General features: G+C 39.1%; 1 protein-coding gene across 1 annotated transcript in view; it reads right to left on the bottom strand.

Annotated features, from left to right (window-relative positions):
• The window catches only part of ZHX3 (zinc fingers and homeoboxes 3), a 44936-nt gene extending 23663 nt beyond the window's left edge, over positions 1 to 21273 (bottom strand). Inside the window, exon 1 of the mRNA XM_063297166.1 lies at positions 21031 to 21273. The gene's annotated coding sequence lies outside the window, so the exon portion shown is untranslated. The remainder of the gene's footprint in view (positions 1 to 21030) is intronic.
• Positions 21274 to 21605: the final 332 nt, after the last annotated feature.

Genomic DNA, 21605 nt, shown 5'->3' with positions numbered 1-21605 from the left:
CTAAATGAATAAACAGCAACAAGTAGTTGGATTCACTTAATTTTCAAAAAGGTGTACCAAAGAAAGATAGCCTTTCATCTCAAATCTGTCCTTTTTAAATACAAGAATTCTATGAAATACTGCATATTATTCTTTTTCTTTTGTTTGCTAAGCAAAACCACTTACTAAGGAGAACTGCAAAAAATCTTAAACTAGAGACAGATTTTGAAGAAGAAAATTGTGTGGTAGTATGACAGTAGGAAATGGAATAAGAAATAACATAGGAGAGTAATGCTAACTTCACAAATTAGCCCTTAATTTATGTATTTTTATCTGTGAGATTTGCTGTTAACATTTGCATTTATTAAAAATGTTTAAGGTTATCTTTACCCCACTTTCCTCCTCTTCCTCTTTTTCTCTTGCAGTTGGGTCTTAGAACACTGAACTAAACATTCCCCAAGTGAAAAATTTGTCATGGTCTTGGAGTTACTGAGTATTTTTTTTTGAAGCATAAATATTGAATTTAGTATGTGGGTTCTCAAATGTAGACTTAATTGTGAAATATTTGCAATAGATCCACCCGCTGTCTGTGTGTATATATGCATGCCTGCACACATGTATGATTAATTCTTTGTTGACAAATAGAGCTCAATATTCTTTGACAGCACTGGTAAAAATTCATAAAATGCTTGGGTCAGTTTTCTAAAAGTCCATGCCTCGCGTAGTCCTCAGCTATGATGGGGTGAAATGCTATGTTGCAATTTTGCCCCCTTTCTTCTTAATTTAATGAGATCAATGTATTCTTACCAGTTGATAGATAAATTCTGATCCTATTGTACATATAATTGCAAAACCCTGTACATAAGTTGCTAGGATTAAGTTGCCCACCAACCATTATTGAAATGTATTAGAGGTTTATTTTCTAAGAAAAAGATACACATTAAAAAAAAAAATCTTAGCAACAGTATTTCTAAATACTATAGCTTTAAAAACCCTTCAACCTGAATTTTATACTCCATTTTTTTAGTTAGAGCCATTTTATATTTGTGATAAACTTTTCTTCATTATTTGCACAAAATGTATTAATTTGCTGTTTGAAGTCATTACTGAGCCAATATTTTCAAGTGTTGCAAGTAACTTTACAGGGCTTAGGACAGACTTTTAACAGAATAGATGATTAAAATGACTGTTAAGGTTGATGGTGAGCCCCAACTCAGGTACTGAGCTGCCACTCACAAATAATTATTTAGCCTTGATTTGGGAAAAGTGACTTTGTTTAAACAAAATTGGAATATTGGGGCAAGGTGGAATGATAGTTATCTCACGACAGGAGTCAGTTGAGTATCTGGCTGATTGCTTTCGTTCATAATCTGCATTCATGGCAATGATTTTCTGAATTGTTCCCCACAACCATAATGTACCATTTGGCTTGTTGTTGTTGTTTATTTGTTTAGTTGCTTCCGACTCTTCGTGACTTCATGGACCAGACCATGCCAGAGCTTCCTGTCAGTCGTCAACACCCCCAGCTCCCCCAGGGACGAGTCGGTCACCTCAAGAATATCATCCATCCACCTTACCCTTGGTCGGCCCCTCTTCCTTTTGCCCTCCACTCTCCCTAGCATCAGCATCTTCTCCAGGGTGTCCTGTCTTCTCATTATGTGGCCAAAGTATTTCAGTTTTGCCTTTAATATCATTCCCTCAAGTGAGCAGTCTGGCTTTATTTCCTGGAGGATGCACTGGTTGGATCTTCTTGCAGTCCAAGGCACTCAGAATTTTCCTCCAACACCACAGTTCCAAAGCATCTATCTTCCTTCTCTCAGCCTTCCTTATGGTCCAGCTCTCGCAGCCATATGTTCCTACGGGGAACACCATTGCTTTAACTATGTGGACCTTTGTTGTCAGTGTGATGTCTCTGCTCTTAACTATTTTATCGAGATTTGTCATTGCTCTTCTCCCAAGGATTAAGCGTCTTCTGATTTCCTGACTGCAGTCAGCATCTGCAGTAATCTTCGCACCTAGAAATACAAAGTCTTCCACTGCTTCTACATTTTCTCCCTCTATTTGCCAGTTCTCAATCAAGCTGGTTGCCATAATCTTGGTTTTTTTGAGGTTTAGCTGCAAGCCAGCTTTGGCACTTTCTTCTTTCACCTTCATCATAAGGCTCCTCAGTTCCTCTTCGCTTTCAGCCATCAAAGTGGTATCATCTGCATATCTGAGATTGTTAATGTTTCCTCCAGCGATTTAAACTCCAGCCTTGGATTCCTCAAGCCCAGCATGTCGCATGATGTGTTCTGTGTACAAGTTGAATAAGTAGGGTGAGAGGATACAGCCCTGCCGTACTCCTTTCCCAATCTTAAACCAGTCCTTTGTTCTGTGGTCTGTTCTTACTGTTGCTACTTGGTTGTTATACAGATTCTTCAGGAGGCAGACAAGATGACTTGGTATCCCCATACCACTAAGAACTTGCCACAATTTGTTATGGTCCACACAGTCAAAGGCTTTAGAATAGATCCAACTACTTAGAAATCACTAAAATAAAATGAATTCAAATGAACAGAAATAGACAGATGTGTGTATGTATATTCTGATTTTCACTGGTTGGCAGAGATCACTCCAGGTTCATACATTACATTAATATTCTTCCTTCTGTCATGGGATCACATATCCATAGGCTTTCTAGGCTTTCAGTTTCATTATTAGGCTTCTATTTTGACTTCTTATTTTTTTGTAAAATTTAAGTGATAATGTTTATTAAAACTAGAGGGGGAACAACCAGGAGATATAAATTTTTTGCATTGTCATATCACATGTTGGATGACTTTCTTTATGAAATAAATGAAACAAGCACCAGACACTAGTGCTGTTTCTTCCCTCAAGCTCCCTTTATGTGTCAGTAGAAACCACATGAAGCTTTGATAACGTTCAGTAGTAAAGGTATGCAAAAGCTCAGAAAATCTGAAAGCAGTCAATACTTTTTCATGCAACTCCATTCTAGTCATCAAGCACAAACTGCAGTCATAATAAATCACCCTGCTCTCGGGACTTACGTTTTACATAGACTGTAAAATTAAAGAACTCTTAAATCACGCTGAACAACAAAACTTTTCAAGAAATAGTTATTTAGTGATGTCACTAACAGCGCACAACCAGACAATGCCACTGACTAACTACTGAAGTGCATAATTGTAGGATATATTCTGAGAAGGAGCAGTGTGTGCAAAACAGCCATAGTAAAAAATTTCTCCCTGGAAAAACCCATATAGTTAATCGTAAGAAACCAAAAACTTGCAGGTTCTTATTACATATTGCCCTGCCAACCACATGGAAGAGCATTAACTGATCATCCAAGTCTGACCTCAACTACAGGTAGCAAGATGTGGCCAAAGCGCACATAAATCCCCAAATTACGTTTGGATCTGCTCTCTAGACAGTCAACATTATGATCCCAGCTAGAAACAGTGAAAGTATACCAGTAAATAATAATTATAACTTTACTGGTGGCCTTGGGAGCTCTGACCTACTAAGAGACTAAACTCTTGCTGTTTAAAGATGTGTATACTTATACTTGTATACACACACACACGCAATGCATGTACGTCAAACAGCAGTTTCTGCAGCAGCTGTAACATCTGGTGCAACTTTCAGAAAGTTTAGATTCTCAAAATACTCAACAAAAATCCAATGGATTTTTGTAATTATTCTTAACATTGTAACTATTAACATACTATTTTGAATGTATATTCTAATAAGATCCATTCAAGAAATAGTTTAATAATTTAAGAAGCATGTAAGGTGAACAGAAAAGCTAAAAAGCAATAATATGCAGTTTTCCAGAAATAATGAATAAAAATACTGTAAAACTACAGTGAAATATTTAAGAAAAAAAAATTGAAATGTGGATTCTGGTGAGAGGGTATCATATAGTAGAGAGCTTAAATGATTGTTATAAATGATAATGAACACATGAGTTGTTACACAATATAAATTGCAAGAAAAATAAAGCTTTTCTCTCTCTCTCTCCCTTTTATATGCATACACAGAGTAAGCTCAATTCCTAATTCAGCTCAATCTTACTTCCTCTGCAGTGTTGCTGTGGAACCCAATAAAATGGAGATAACAATAGAAAGATCAAAGGTTAAATCCCAGTTCAATAATCATGATATGTAGGAATTTTTTAAAGAGCTATTCAGAATTTCTTTGTTGTGCTTAAATCTACCAAACGTTGCACAGTTACAAAAAAGACTGTGTAACAATTACTATACCATAAAGAACTTAGATCTTTCACTTCTGCAAAGTGTATTTCAGTAGCTTACATATTACTTAGCCCCTTTTTACTTGATCAGTGTTATCTTCTCCAATACTTCAAGAGCAAAACACTCCCTTACTTTAGACCTCTGTAGAAACAGCAACAGTAGCATTATTCCTGTATCCTCCAACTAAGCCCAGACTTGAAAATCACTTCTACAATATTTATTCAGGATTCCAATGCTATTTGGTAACTATAACAGCAGAATCTGGTTTGTGATGTCACAGCAAGCCCTGTATAGGCAGGTTTCTGGATTCACTCAGGCACTCCCAGTCAGATGTGTTGGTCAATCTAGTTGGAGATTCTGGAAGATGAAATTCAGCACATCTGAAAGCCACAGGGATGGAAGGGATACTACGACTGGCGATTTATTCAGAAGACAGCCATACTCATAATTCCATATTAACTCAGAAATGAAGATAGGACACAGAAGGAGGCCAAACTATTTTAAACTTTTACCTAAAGTTCAATTTAAAAAAAATGCTAAAAAAGGATTTTTCTCTACAGTGATTAAGATTTCAACATAACTCTGGAAGGAACCCAGTTCTGAACAACAAAGACCTTGATCTACAGAGTTACCAAGAGTTTGCCAGGAAAAATTTAATGCGTAATAAAAGAGTAAGCTATAAAAAAAAATGCTGGACAGGTGGGTCTTACTGTAAAAAGCCTGTGTAAAAGTTCTTCCGCAGCATATAATTCTCTGAAAGTTCTTCTGCACTGCTTATTGTTAAATCTAATTCTGCACGTGGTGTTGGGCAGCTAAGAGCAGACTAGAGGCTTGCAGTCAACAATCTGGCTGATTATTTCAAATCAAAATAATTGCTGCAGTTCTCCCTCTCTGCCCATTTTCTCCACTCACTGTCCTTTTTGAACATCTTTCTCAATTTCCACCCTTGTTTTCTAACATAATTATTCACCCCACATCTCATGAAATGCTTCTCTTGGCTAAAGCTGCCCAAGTTTCATGCACCACCTTCCATTCTTTTCCTAGATCAAGAGGATTCATAATTCATCTCTATTCTGTATTGGAGAGACCACACTTAACATTGAATCCAGTTCTGGGTCCAGTGTCTTAAGAAGGCTATGGAGAAAAAGGAACATGTCCCAAAGACATCAACCAAGAAGACAAGGGGTGTGGAAGGAAAAAATTATGAGGAATTATTGAAGGCTTTGCATACTTTAATCTGGAGAAAAGTAAAGGGAGATATAATAGCTGCCTTCAAGCATCTGAAGGGTTCTTATATAAAGAAGGGTAAAATTGGTCTAAGTTGTTAGAGAAGATGGGATCAGAAACAATGTGCTTAAGTTCACAGAAGGAGGTTTTGGTCAGGCATCAGGAATTTTTTTCCAAATAGAAAGTGTAAACCAACCACTTTGGGAGGGTCGTGGACTCTCCTTTGTTAGAGAAGTTTAACGAGAGGCAGGGTGGCCATCTCTCAGGGATACTGTAATAGTGGATTTCTGCAGTGAACAGGAAGTTGGACTTGAACGATCCCTTCCAGCCCTTACATTCTGTGATTCTACAATCCTGTTTGTTTTGCCTCTCTTGGACAGAAATACAGAACTTAAGCCTCTAGTACCATTCCAAATTGTAATTTTTCTTTCTTCCAAATTGTAATTTTTAATGTGACATTAAATTTCAATCAAATTTAGTTTTGTTCTATCATTGCCTGTTTGTTTGGTCTTACCCTACACACTGGCTTTTAGTACTTAGAGACATCTCAGACAGATCAACATGGCAAAGGAACTAGAGTATACAGCACAGATCTTGACCATTTGGGCTATAATCTGTTTATAGACATTTTAATCGATCATATGTGTTTAATCAAAGTACTTATTAATTCTGTACAATCTTAAAGTAAGAAGCAGATTTTTTGTGTTTTTCATTCAAGCATCATAGCAGACTTTTTGTATGAGACATTTCTTCCTGTATGAAACTATATATATATATATATATATATTCATATTCAACAAAATGCTATTATTGCTCTAATTAAAACAGGGAAAAATGGGAAGAGGGGAAACCATAAACTTTATATTGACGAGAATCTTGACTTTTCTTGGAATCAATAGTGGCATTTCTGCTGAAAAGAGGAATGATGCATATCTCTAGACAAACAGATATCAAGAGATCTTTCCCAGGAAAACTGAACATTCTGATTTTTTTTTCAAATTAATATTCAGCTCCAGAGTTATATTCCATTAAGCAAATCTTCCTGCAAAAGCAAAACAACAAACCCCTATGCATGACAGAGAATATAGATATTAGGGCCATGCAATACTTCTAATCAATTCCAACAAAAAGATTAAGAAATGCACATAGTGTAGTACTTGTCTGCACTGTAGCTTTAAAGCAGATATGTCTACTGTTGTGAATACACAACAGCTATGAAGGGTCTATTTAGCCAAAATAGATACACATTTTAAGTACAGGGAAAAGAATTTCAATACTTGAAATATTTCAGCTGAGCTTCCTAGCTTTTTTTTAAGTGTCATTTTTTTTCACATTATTATTTTCTGCCATGTGAACCTCATTAACAATGAGCTTATGAGACATCCCTTCCAATGTTCCACCCCTCTGAAACCAAACAGACTTGTACAAGGATGAGGGTCTGTCACATAAAGTTCCCTTAGAAAAGAAGCTCACAAGGTTTAAAGTCATAAGGCACAAGGGAAAAATGGAAAATTTAGGAAGAATTGGAGAATTCTGAATAGTTCCATTTTCCCCAACCTTCCATATCTTCAAGTGGGACTCTCAGATACTTGTATTTAAATAATTCTCAATAGTATAAATGATAATTTACTTGCTACTTTACTGCTGATTTTACCTCTAATTCTCATTTGATCATTCTGTTTCAAGAACTAGAAGTCACTGTGCTTGCCTATGTTACTTCATTTTAGTTGTTATTCCTTCATTTTGTGAGTCACCTTGTAAATCTGGCACCCAGGTTAAAAGACAACACAGTAACTGGTTCAGCAGGGAAAAGGCAACTTCCAAGCACAAATCAGTTTGGGCAGAAGGTACCCTTGAAAGGTTTTAAGTACATCTGGACAATAAACACTGCTTTTGCTTTCCCTAACCCTAACCCTAAGTCTTGTAATCTTCTCCACAGGCACCCTAACCCTAGTCTGAATTCTCATCAACCATCTAGCTTTAGATCAGGTTTCTTAAAGTTAATACCAAATATTTTTGGCTATGCACAGAGATGTGTTTTATTATATCCAGAAGCCTAGGCAACAGTAGATAACTACAGCCTTACTAAAGGTGTTTGGGTTACATGCAAGAGTGGCTACAGAAAGTAGTGGAAAATTTGTAGAAAAGGCAATTCATAGAAATGGGGCCAATTTTCCCATCTTGGTAGAGGTTAGTATCAAAATGATCTTCTGAAGCTCCAAGACCCATTTTGACTTTTTAATCCCTCTTTAATACATATACACACCCCAAATTCATGGCAAATATATGACTTTACCCATTCCAATGATGTTATGCCTCCATGGACTCTGGAAAGGCAAAAAACTAAAGTGCAGCATCAAATGGCAAAGAAAGAAGCTGCTTACTTCTGACTATGCCAAATGTGTTGTAGGTATTTGGTACCTACCAATACACCTTACATCCTACTTGCTTACCTCCTTGGAACATCAAAGAAGCAGAACACCAGCTTGATATAAAACCATGAAGGGTCCCCTCACGGAAGTAGTGGAGCAACTGCACTATTTACCCTTGACTGATCAAAATGGTTTCTAAACAAGGTATGAGCACAATCCACTTTATTTCAGGATTGGGGCCCTGCCAGCTCAGCAGATCAGTTCTGTATCAATGCTTCAAGGCAGAACGCACTGTCTCTGCTGTGCAAAGCCAAGTGTCAAGGCTCAGTATACCTGTTTTGCACATATCTCATATTTATTTCTTCGAAGTTATTATGTTACACCTTAATACATTTAATTCTGGAATCACTGAAGCAGCTTCTCCACATTAGAAATTTAAGAGAGAGAGAGGTATTCAAGTGGTTTGTGACTATTTTGAGGAAGCCAGGAGGCATGAATTGACAGAACCCAATTATTGTATACAACTGACATATAATTTGGAATGAACCTTAGTAAATTTCAGGTAAAGAAATAAGCAAGTCCAGGCATTCACATTTGGTAAGTATCAAAATATCTTAGAATAGACCCACGTAACACTATGCCAAAACTGCTTATTCCCCTGAGGAGGAAAATGTGAGTTCTAGCATACTTTCTACTACTTAGATAAAATGTATTACTGGGAAGATAATTTAACTATTACACTCTTACAAGTTCTTAAACTTCAGATCAGCAAGACAAATAACCTCAAATCATCTTCATTTCTGCCAAATCAGGAACACTGAGAACAAGCAATGATAATGACTGCTCCTTTCCAAGCTCCCACAGCTTCTGCAATAACATTTCCTTCATCCCCCTTCCACAACAAAAGAGAAAGACATTTTTTAAAACCCAAGCAGGCTTGCCCTTTACACTGCTTACACTGAAGAGAAGGGGAAAACTGACAGAACTCTTGTCTGTTTCAGCCTCACCCAATTTGTCTGGGCTTCTGTAGTGAAGACGCAAAGCTGCCAGGCCAGCATTTCTTTTAGAAGATCAGGAAGGGTGGCTAAAGCTCAGGAGTCAGAAGCTGTGGGGTGGAGGCAACAGCTTCCTTCAGTGGAGAATGAGTATATTGATCTGTTGAGCAACAATACATTGTATTCAATATACTTCTAACTGAATTCTCTGTATCTCTTTTAGGACAAACCCAGATTGCTTAAGATATAGCCCCACAGGATGAATTGGTTAACCAGATCCACCAACCTCTTCAGGGATGAAGGGCTGAAAAAGATGGCCTGCCCCAAGCAACAGATATATCCAATTTTGGAAATATCACAGTGACTTGGAAGACAATTCTGGTGGATACCTTGTTTGCCTCTGGAATATGGAGATGACCTAACACTAGAGAGGACTGACCCTAAGAGACCTCCCCCCACCCACTGATCATGGGTGGCTCTTTGATTTTCTGAAATGAAATGGATAAAGAGATGGTTGAAGCAATGCTGGCAGAAAATGGGAAGCAAGTACAAACAGAGACAGGGAAGAGTGCAGATTCAAGCCTACTCTGTGGTGCCAAGGGCAGTAAATCAGGCTTACTTTTTTGCCCCTATTATATATGCAGAATGTCAGCAAACTGCATTATAGTGTCCTTATTAGGGAAGGATGTGCTGACTGAGCATTTTTTTGGATAAATTCACCCCCAGGAGGCTGTGAGTTCTACTCCCACCTTAGGCATGAAAGCTGGCGGGGTGACCTTGGGCCAGTCACTCTCTCTCAGCCCAACTCACCTCACAGGGTTGTTGTTGTTGGGAAAATAGGAGGAGGAAGGAGTATTAGGTATGTTTGCCACCTTGAGTTATTTATAAAAAATAATAAAGGCAGGATAGAAAATAAATAAAGAAATAAAATATTCACTCTAAGCTGGAAGGCAGATGGCCAGAATCTGATGAGATGTCAAAGGCAACATCCTGTAATGTTACTTGGGAAGTTTCCGAGCCTCATTATCAAGGAAGTGAATTTGTGCTATTAGCTCTGCCACATGTTGACTGGACTGCCCCATCTGGTTGGTTAAGGCAGCCAGACAGAGAAAAGGGAGTTGGATCTAGGTAATAGTCAACTCGTTTGAGATAAGTTTTCAAAAAGAGCCTGATGTGCCCCTTCCTCAAAGGACAGAACTAGATCCAACACTGCTAGTTAGCTACCATCCTATTCCAATCCTTGAGGAAGGTTGTTGAGAAAGTGGTAGGGAGATAATTACAAAGGGCTCTGAAGGATCAATTATAAAGACCCATGGCAGGCTTGGGCAGAAGACAGAAACTCATGTGATGGGAGCTTGGCTATCCTTGTTCTATTGGACCTCTCACTGGCTTTCAATACTGTTGACTGAGGGATCCTTCCAGACAGACTGTGTGGGTTGGAAACTGCAATGGTTTTGCTTCTACCTGGTGGGTGGTCCAATTGGTGGTGACAGAAGGGGAGACATCAGGCCTTGGCTCTCCACTGTAGTGCCCCAGGATTTGGTCTTTTCTCCAATCTCCAATTTAACATCTACATGAGGCTGCTGGGAGAGGTTAACCAATGGTTCGGGATTACATATTATCGACATGCTCCACAGTGGTTCAAATGGAGGGGAATAGATTTCTGGCCCAGTGCCTGGAAGCTGTCTGGGCCTGGATGGGAAGAAGCAGGCCCAGAGGAACTTAAACAAGTTGGAGTGGCTGTTAATTCAGACGACTACTAATTCTAGGATAATACCAACTTTGACTCTTGATGGGATTGTGTTCCCTTGGAGAGAGCTGGCCCAAATTTGTTTGTTTGTTTTCTGAATTCACAGCTCCTGCTACAAGAGCAGGTAGAAGCTGTAGCTATGAAGGCCTTTGCTCAACTTCAGCCAGTGCACTAGTTGCGGTCCCACCTGGCACAGGATGCAGTGAGGACAATCACTCATGCCCTTGTCATTTCAGGATTGGATTACTGTAATTTGCTCTACATGGGGATGCCTTGGAAGAACATCTGGAAACTTACAGAATATGTAATTTTATAATGCATTTTATATATTTATTGTTTTACTGGGTATTTTGTTGTAAACCACCCAGAGTCCCTCCAGTGGGAAGAGATGGGCGTTGACAAATTTGATAAACAAACAAACAAACAAACAAACAAACCGAAGCTGATAAAAAATGTAGCATCCTATATCCTTACCAGGTAGTCTTGGTACTGCCATTGCTGGGGGAACTGTACCGGTTACCTATCTTCAAGTGGAATTTAAGAGCCTGTTCATTACCTATAATGCCCTATATGGTTCAGGGCCCAGGTATCTAAGAGATCACCTTTCCCAGGTAGATTCTGCCTGCTGAATCCAGATGATCAGGGACTGTTTGCTGAAGGTTCTCTCCTATTAAAAGATGCAACCGGAGTGGGCCCAATGGTAGATATTCTCTGTGGAGGCTTCCCTCTTTTGGAACAGGCTTGTAAAAATGTGACTCCTTCAGAACACCTTTGGGGACTGATCACTGGGGAGTCTCCAGTGCCAGAAAGTATTTATTATTAAAGTGCATTATATCACGTTATACCATATATTATTTAATTTTTAAAAATTAATCTGGATATTGTGCATCACCTAGAATCCTAGTGGACTGAGGCAGTAAGATAAATAAAATAAAATATATACATACATACATACAGGATGGACAAACTCACCAATTCCAGAACAGAATATTCTGGAAAACTCTGGAGCACTCCATTCCCCCTCCAGACCATGCCAAACTTCCCCTTCATGAGACAATGTGGTGGTTGTCAGAAATAAATGTGATCTGAGGTGCCCCAGAGGTAGTCCAAGTCCAAAATGGTTCTTGCTATGGCAATGTCCCTGAAGCATTCAAGCCTTCTTTTTGGCCAAAATACATGGAATTTTCCAGCATGATATATTCAGCATACCATTAATAAATCTGTATTGATAACTAATATTTAATGGCCATAGGTTTCACCATGTTCATCCTGAGCATATGGTTTTACCCACAAACAGTGGAAGCTCCCCATCAAAATATCTTTTAAACATGTATGTAAAAATCTAACATTGGTAAATTGTTCAAATACCAATTTGAAATCCTGCAAATATTCATACTTTCTGAAACACTAGAATGCCTGCAAGACGAAGATCCTGAAACTACAAAAACCGGCTCAGAAAATGGAAAAAAATCAAAGTGGGAAGGAATTAAACAACTGTACTACTGACAAGTCTATTATCATAAAAGTGCGAACAAATCTGTAAATGGTTAATATCTTAGCTCTGAACTTAAGAACCAGATGGTTCAACATTAGCACACCAAGACTGCAGTGCACCGAACTAGAACATCTGAGTCATCACTGATTCAGAAGGAAATAAACCACTCCATGTAGTCTCTATGTTTTCCTGTGGTGATTTGCTTTTCTTAAGAATTCTTCAGTCCAAATACTCAGCGCACACCTCCTTGAACTTAGGTGATAAGCTACAAGTTACTGTTCTTTTAAAACAAAACAAATCAAAACAGTGCCCAGGAACAATTCATGAGCAGAGCACCACTGTTATACTGAAAGAGTATGGTTTAAAGTTGTAGCTGAAACTAGCATGTAGAAGGATAAATATCACATCAAAACGATGTGTTTCTTTATTATAAAAATATAGTTAATTCAATAATCGAAGAGGAAAAATAAATCAGTCTCTCCAAACTTAAGATTAATAGTGCCTGTTCTGCTGCTATAAATAAATGCCCCAAACACTGAGACAGTAGGTGAATATTAATATGCTAGTGTGGCTTCAGGAAGGAAGAAAAAAGTAAAAAGAGGGCGCTGCTTAATAAACTATTCAAACTCTTCAAATCAGCACAAAATAGTAACACAAATGAGAGGTCAAGTATGATAAATAACTTGATTTTTACATGCCTGTCCTCTAAAACCAGCATTGTCTTTTCTCCAGTAACTTAGCGACCCTTCAGATTTCCAGGCCTGATCCTTTTCAGTCCTACCTGAAGATCATCTTTGTTCAAAACACTTGTGCCATAATAAGCTACAATCCCCCAAGAATGCCTTGGCTACCTTGTCAACCATGTTGCAAAGATGCTACAAAACTGTACGTTAGCTTATATTTTTGGAAAGATGAATCTCATAAAGGAGCCACAATCCACCAATAAACTATGTTAGTGTTTAAGGGGTCATGGTGCAGCAATTTTTTGATGGTAAGACCAAAGTTTGATGGTACCAAAAGCAAGAGGCAGAAGTCCAATTCGAAGTTGCAGGAAAAATATAACCAGAGGTGCAGAAGATGAACTTTTACAGAAATATGCATCTGCTCCATTCAACATGTTTTAAATACTACCCTCCCCATACACAATGCTACTGCATGCTTGAATCAGACCTCATGCTCTCTTAAATGATGGTCTTTGCATTTCGTAAGCAATTTCAGCATAGATGATTTTAAAGGAATTTGTAAAGCATAAAACTTTTGAACCAGGATATCTCCTCAATTAAAGAAAAAGCCTAGAGCAGGAATTTTCAGACTTTTTCAGGCTTGGAACCTATTTGTTTTTTTAAAAAAATCCTCAGAATCTCATCAAGAGGCAAAGCTCTAGCAGCACAGAACATTGGCTGTTTCCAAGTAATGTTTTTTTTTTTGCTTTTCCCTTAAGTCTCTCACAGAACCCTATCACGTTCTTGTGGAACCCCAGGGTTCTATGGAATATGGTTGAAAAAACCTGCCCTAGACCATGCAGATGGTTCTGGGATTCTGTACTGCCCAATAGAAGAAAATATAACATGTGGGGTTTTTAACCCACATAAGATTTACAAAGCCAAATGCGCCCCACTTGTGATATATGTCACCTGTCAGGTGCTTGACAAACCAATAGTCATACTCCGAATTATTAAACAAAGAGAATTATTATAATATCAATGGTTTCTGACTATACACCAACAACCTTGAAATACTATTACTTCTCGTGCTGGTCTCCAAGTGAACCCAATTACTAATTCCACACACTGTTTCAGCAGCTAAGATGTAAATACCCTTGGCTTAAGAGACATTATTGTTCCTTCTCAAATAAACCTCTCATCCAAACCACTGCAAACCACCTAATTCTCTCTGTTCCTCCTGCCTGCTCTTTCGCTTCCATTATAATTGCATTAATTTGTATCAATTGGAATTCAAATAATCCACAAGGCTTTAAGCCTTAGTCCTTTGTCTCCCTATTATCTGACTCTCTTAAAGGGAGATGCCAGGAATGGAACTACTTTATGTGAAGCATAACCACTGCACTACATTACCCTTGAACAGAAATGTTGCGAATAAGTTCCTGCCACAGAATAGCTGAAAAATTAAGTCAGGTATCAACAGCCAACTTCCTGCGTTACTGTGTCCATTGTATGGGGGAGTGAAGAAGCAGTCTGAGCCAGGAGGTATTACCAAAGTTCAGGATCTTCCTATTCTGGCAAACCATAAGAGACCATCAATCCCATGACAATATCTCCTATTTAGTTCCTGCTATTCTTTTACTCAGGGCAACTCATTATTAACACTGCCTCATCATTGGATGGCTTGCCACTTCCAGATACACAAAGTTCCATAGCTGAGCACATGCAGTGAATCATACCTTATACCAGGTTGCACACAGAGCATCTCAGGACTGACTTCTCACATCTTCAGTTAAAAGGACTTGGATGAAGATAATAGAAAAAAACTCTGAGACCCTGGATCCACTGCCAGTTTTTCATCTACTAAAGGATTTATGCCATCTGACAAAGGAGTTTCAATTTTATAGCTGGAATTTAGGTGGAGGACCAACAACCATGTGCTTCTTTTTTTTTCCTCCAGAGAGTTTTGGGAGAGTGCAACCTGCTAATACTTCTGTATCTCATAAGATCAAATTGACATCTTGGGACATTGGGGATTTAATCAACTTCTTTGCTAAGGTATTCATGGAAACTTGAATGTTTGCAGCTGTTCCTTAGCATTTCTAGTTCACCTAATAAAGATATTGGCTCAATAAGGACTTGTTTTATTTTTCTGATGGTTAGCAAGGCTACTACTATTTCTTATTTGCCAGTTAATCAACAATACAGGGCTAGACAAACTGTCTGATGACTTAAAGGCAGTTTCCTATGTTCCTATACATCGCACATATATCACTAGGTTGTTAATTGCATACTCAGTAAAAAGACCTGAGTTTTGGAACACTACTGTTAGGTGAAGAACCAATAAACCTAACCAGTAAATTGGCTTCTATACATTCATACATACATCATCTGACTGCTGACCTGATAAAGAAATGTCTCTAAATTCTATCAGTAAAGGTGAATATAGCTTTGGGGAAGTATCAATGTGAATGATAAGAACATGCAGATATGACAAATATTCTTCCTACAATGTATTTGTGCATCAAGGCTCAATCCTGTGTTTATTTTCTTCAGGGTAAGATACTGGCCACAGAAGGATTACCCACTTGTTTATAAAAGAAAAATATTATTTTAAAATACTACAGTATCTAGGTTACAATAACAAAACATCAGCCAAATTAACAGTCAAATTAAACAACAGGGATGAAATAAAAATTTTCTAATGGAATAAAAGCTGTGTAAAATACAATTTCATTCACTTCTCACTGCCTCACTGCTCTATTTTATTGCTATTTGTTCATCTGTGTGTGTGTGTGTGTGTGTGTGTGTGTGTATATATATATATATATATATATATATATATATGAAATTAATTCACTGTAAGAAGTTCCAATTCATGAGGAAACCTTTGGCTCTTCTATACCCATGAAGAATTAGCCATCCAACTTTCTTAGGACACTATGATCCTAAGTTAGGGGCTAACAAAACACAAATGATGACATGGAAAAAACACTGAGTAAATCAATTGGAAATTAAAATTGCAGATGGAAAAAAAATCAAGTCTGCAAAAATAAAGGGTTACCCCATATTTATTCCCAACATCTGTGTTTAGACATTTGGGGGTGGGAGAAAGAAGACATTTAGCGCAAAAGGGGAAGAGATCAGGAAGAACCTAAGGCATTCAATTCTTTAATAAAAATCTTTTCCTTTCCTAAAACCTGGAGTGTTTAAAGAACATGATAATCCCAGACCAGTCATTTCCCAGAAATGTTAACCTTCCAAGTAAAAGTGACGCAAGATCCCAACACACGCTCTTTCCATCTGGCTTTGGCATCCCACTCAAACATTTCCAGTTCCCAAAGCCCTCTGCAGCTAACTACATGGAAAAGAGTGGTCCTGGAGTCCAGCACAATCTTATCTACTTACATTATAAATGCAAGCCTTTACAAAGCTTGATTACAGCATTTCTATATGTAACATATTAAGCCCAGATTTAAGATTAGAATGAAAATTCTAGTAATCGTTCACAATTCCTCCTGCAAGATTGCTGGATGACTGTGCCAATCCATTTCTCATATCTATTGTTATGGGAATAAAAGTAGAAAAAAACTCATGTAGGATCTAAATGTAATAAATTAGTAAATAAACCTATACTGTTGTGTGTAGCTTTTCTCTGACATTTTATTTTAAAGTGATAACGTGACAACTAGGAGGACTAAAAGGGAAGATCAGAATTTTATTTTATCCCCATCAACCATTTTCCCAACTCAAAATTATTCCCAGCTGCTTTAACTGTTGTAGGGGAAAACATACCTGGTATTTCAGGTATGCTATCTAAGATTCAGGAAATAACACACAGCCATCAAAACTAGGAGCCAGTCCTCTTTTAAAACAAACTAAATTGGTAGCCATCACATCTGATGGCAGCACATTTCACAGTGTAACTGAATCAATAAAATGGCTTTACCTACCCTCACTCTAAGTTAAAAAGACACAATTGTTGTATATTCTCCCTTGTAGGTGAGCTAACCCATTAATCATTCTGATTGCTCGTCTTTCTACATTTTCCAGCTCAACATTTTTTTAATGAACAAAACTATACATCATGGGTGTCCACCCGTTTGGCTTCCCTGGGCCACACTGAGTGAAGAGGAATTGTCTTGTGCCACACATAAAATATATAATATAGTTAATGTATATAAGTAATACTTTATTTTTTAATATTTTTATTATAAAATTTTAAAAAAGAGAGCAACATAAAACTAGTAGGATATTTGACCTCATTTTTGTGAAACTAATGCATCAGTGTCTGGTTTGATTAAAGTGGTTGCAATTCTCAGTGAGTTCTCAAGGTGCTCGTCAGAAATTTTAATTCTAATTTTACTCTTCATATGCTTCATCCTTGGGGCTGCATTACAAGCTGTTCAGGGCTGCATGCAGCCCACGGGCCACAGGTTGGACACACCTGCTATACATGGTATTCCAAGTATGGTCTCAATACATAATTTTAAAACATCAGAGAAATCTACATGTAACAGTATGCGCCATGTGTGTGGCCAGAGGTCACAGAAAGTAAGTCATAATGACTGGAATGTGAACCCTAACTTTCCAATATGCAAGGTTACTCTGAAAAAAAAAAACCCACCCTTATTTATATTTCAAAAACATCATGGGGTACTCAGGGGAGAAACAGCCACATTAGTAAAATCCTTAGTTAGTTCTGATCACAGCTTTAGAAAAGCCTCTACTGGTTGAATGTTTAAACAGCAGAAACAAAAGGTGTTGAGGCATGGATTACTCCAATCTAACAGTAGGTACTAACTGAAAGAAAACAAATCCTGTTATTTTTACACATCTGGGTTAAACAAAGTACTTAAACTGAGATAAAATATCAGTGTTTACATGAAAATACCCAACACAGTCACCATGCTAGAACTCAGTGGAATGACACGCACTTTGCAGATTAGACGGTATTCTTAGCTGTTGATCAGAGACATGGAGTTGTAAGTGGCACAACTTACATGGTTCACTATGAACTGACACACAAGCAACATGATGGCCAAGCACCACCCCATGGAATGAGGCAACTTTAAGCACCTGTGACACATATTTGGTAACATCCCATGACACATATTTGGTAATGAGTTGGTGTTACTATCAAAGTCCCAAACAACTTGAGTCCAAGTTATCTGAAGGTCAGCCTTTTCTCAGGCAATCCTATCTGTTCCTGCAGATCTGCTACAGGGGTCTTTCTTGAAAAGCGCACAGGGCAATCCTTCTCACTGCTGACCCCCAAATCTGTAGATCTCCTTTCCTGCTGACCTTTTTCTCTCTTCTTTATAGCAGCCTTTCTCAATCTTTTGATCCTGGAAGAACCCTTGAAATATTTTTCAGGCCTCGGGGAACCCCTCCACATTCAGGCTCAAATATAGGCCAGAAGTTACAAAATTATCATACTCATTTCATGTGTAGGCCTGTATATATGCATTAACAGTGTTCTTAAACTAAAAATAAAGAATGACACTTACCTCTTAAATGTGAAGTTGCCCAAATTTGAAATAATTTTTCAATAAATTGTGATCTCCCAGGGAACCCCTACTGACCTCTCATGGAACCCTAGAGTTCCATAGAATCCTGGTTGAGAAATCCTGCTATATAGGTTTTCAGGGCTGCTTTTGATCTGAGACTGTGCTGTACTTCTTAATGTATCCTATACGATTGTTACTGTGGCAAGGTTTAACCATTCCACCTGTTCTTCTGTCAGGTTGTGAGGACACAATATGGAAAAGTGTCAACATTTTTCAAACAGTCAAACAATTCTCACTTCCGGTTGCTCATGAAATATGAACATCAACTCCAAGCAGCCTGTTCAGGCTTCTAGTATTTTAGCCTCAAAAACATACTTTGTGCAAACAAAATACTTCCCAAAAAATCGATGTAGCCCTGCCAATACAGATGGAGATGAAAATAGCCCAAAGGTTTTCCTGCCTACAGTTTCTTCTCAATGGGATTTCCAAATGCACAACCTCAAGAGGTGCTCACAAGCTTAGTATAAACCAAGAGAATCTTGTGACAAGATAAACAGATTTATTATGGCATGCAGTTCACAGACTGGAGTCCATTTCAGCAGATGAACAATATTTATCCTACACTATCTACATGTATTATCTATAGAGTATAAATTAAAATTTCATCGCTTGGATTTTTGTTCTTTATTTTTATTTCTATTTATAGTATTTTTATCGTATTTTATTATTCTGATGGTTTTAATCATTTGTTGTAAACCGCCCAGAGGCCTCCGACGGGAGGAGATGGGTGGGGATAAATTAGATAAATAAATAAAATAAATAAAAACTGTTATATACTTTATGTTTTGCATTTCACAACGACTTCATTTCATGCTTAACCATTTTTTTCACTCACTCATTTCTACACCACACTTACCTGTCAGCTGTCAGTTCATGCATTTGATTAAGTGGATTCCACTCCATAAGAGACCACTTACATTTATTTAGCCATTAAGGATTCTTTATTGGTTTCACTGCAACATTTTAATACAGCTCCCTCTATAGAAATCTTTATCTTTCACTGTGAGAGACAAACTAAATTGCTTGCAAAGCTTTCCAGCAGTTTGCTAGGCAAAACTATGATCAGTTAAATTCTGATTTGAATCATCAAGTCAGTTTAAGCACTTGAATGGAACTTTTAAATCAAACTGATTCAATCTGGATTTCCAAATTGACAGCCATTTCTGCACATGTAGAAATATCCAAATGAATTCAGAGGCATCAAATGAAATTTAACCATTTGAACTGACTCTCTAGTTCAATTAGGAAAGTCAATTTAATTCAACAATTCATTCAAATATAGTTCAAATCAGATCTGTAAACTGAATATTTACACAATCCTACAAAATACTGTAGAAAGGCTGCTAGAAGTAGGAGATAAAAGATGGAGGCAAGAAGACCAGACAGCAACTTGAAAATCAGGAGGATGGCACCTTCAATGCTTTTGACTGTTCCAGTTGCTTTCCATGTACTGATCAGCTGAAATTTTTACAACAACCCTGTATGATCCGTCCTTACTATTTGTCCCCATGCTGGCTGGTGAATTCTGGGAGTTGTAGTCCACACATCTTAGAGTGGCCAAGGTTGAGAAACACTGCCATTTAGCATACACCCAGGCAGCAAAAACAACAAAACCTCTCTAGCAATAATCAGACTGTAAATAAAGATGAGAGCAAGGGTAAAATAAAAAATGTAGGTGAACGGGTCAGAAGTGAAAAGAAGAATACCAATATTAGGACTGAAGAACTTTCCTAAGGGCCATTCAAGTATAAAAAGTTAACCACAGGCAGTGGGCAAAGGCCAATATTTCTTGCCGATTCTTTTAGTAAAGCGGTTGGGGGAACCTGTGGCTTTTCAGAGACACTGAACTACAGTACAACTTCCAGCCGCCCCAGCCAGCCTGCCAATTCCTGTGACACAGGACAGGGGACAGGCTGTCCATGTCAAAACCATTTCTAGAGAATTGAGATGAAAAGGAGATGCCTTTTTAGTGGAATAGAAGTTATGGAGTAGGGGGCGAAAATAAGGGGAAAGAAGGAAAGGGGAGTTATTAAAAGTCAAGGGTTACGGGATGTACTTGCCTGGGTATATAAGCAGCTGAGGGCGGGGGGGGGGGGGGATGATCGCAGCTAGAGAGAGGGGGCAGTCATAAAGTGCCAGAGAAAGAGAGTCGAGGGACACACAAGAGTAGCAGAGAGGGAAGAGCAAGCCAGCTGAACTGCGGGAGGGAGGAAGAGGAAAGCCGGAGAGGAATTAAGATCTCTATGTGGCTGAGAAAGAGGCGGTGTGGTGCTGGGGAGGACAGTGTGGCTGGAAGACAAAGGGAGATGGATGCGAGGGGGGATTCAGCCTAGAATAGAGGGGTGGGGAGAAAGGATGGGAAACCGGGGGGGGGGGGAGAGAAGAGGACGGGGTCAAGAGGAAGAGCGCAACTCGTTGGAGTGGGAACAAGGTTCAAGCGGGGGGGGGTGCTTTGGGGAAAACCGTAGTCAGAGCAGAGAAGGGGCGCTTCCGAGGAGACCATATGTTGACGCGGAGCGGGAAAGGGTGCTGGGGAACAAGGGGCGCGAGGGTGGAGAGACGGAGCTGGAAAGCAAGGAGGGGGCATGGAAGGAATGACAGGTTGTTCAGGGGAGGGGTTCCTGGGTGGGAGTCACGCCGCGGGACCCACCTGGAGCAAGCCCAGGTACGAGAGCCCGGAACTGGGACGCTTCCAGCCCGCTCCGCTCTCAAATCCCCAGCACTCACCTCCTCCAGCGAGAGCTTCGCAAGCAGGTCCCGGTGGCAGGACCGGAGACGCGACCTACCACCCAGCTGCCCAGGCCCGGACTGTGGCTCGTTCCTGCGTGGAGGCGGCCGGGAGGGGAGGGGGGCTGCCGAACCGACGCCACGGCACCGACGTAAGCCGAGGGGTGGGCTCACTCAATAGCCTCGCCGTGCCGGGAGGGGGAGAGAAAAACCCGGCACGGGCGGGCGCGACAAACAGGAAACTCAGCACCGGCTTGCAACACGGAATGACGAAGTGGCGAGGGAGTCGAAGCCGAAGAGAGGGTGACCTAATCAGACCCGTACGCATGCGCTCGGGTGTCGGTACAGGCTTGGGGATGAGTTGCTTCATTCGACTGACGCGGAAGGGAGGCTTTTTTATGTTCCCTTCTGATACATTGTTTTTTTGTTTCTCTTTCTTTTCTCGGGCTGATTTTTACTGTATCTGCTCATCCGGCTTTCCCCATCGATTATTCCGCGGATCTTCTCGCCACCTCTTTTTCACTCCTTCTTTCCCTGCAATTAACGGAGCATGAATATTAAACGGAGGGGTCCTC

Source organism: Candoia aspera, chromosome 3 (genome assembly GCF_035149785.1).
Source record: "Candoia aspera isolate rCanAsp1 chromosome 3, rCanAsp1.hap2, whole genome shotgun sequence".
Taxonomy (NCBI): Eukaryota; Metazoa; Chordata; class Lepidosauria; order Squamata; family Boidae; genus Candoia; species Candoia aspera.
This window is presented reverse-complemented; position numbering and strand designations above follow the sequence as displayed.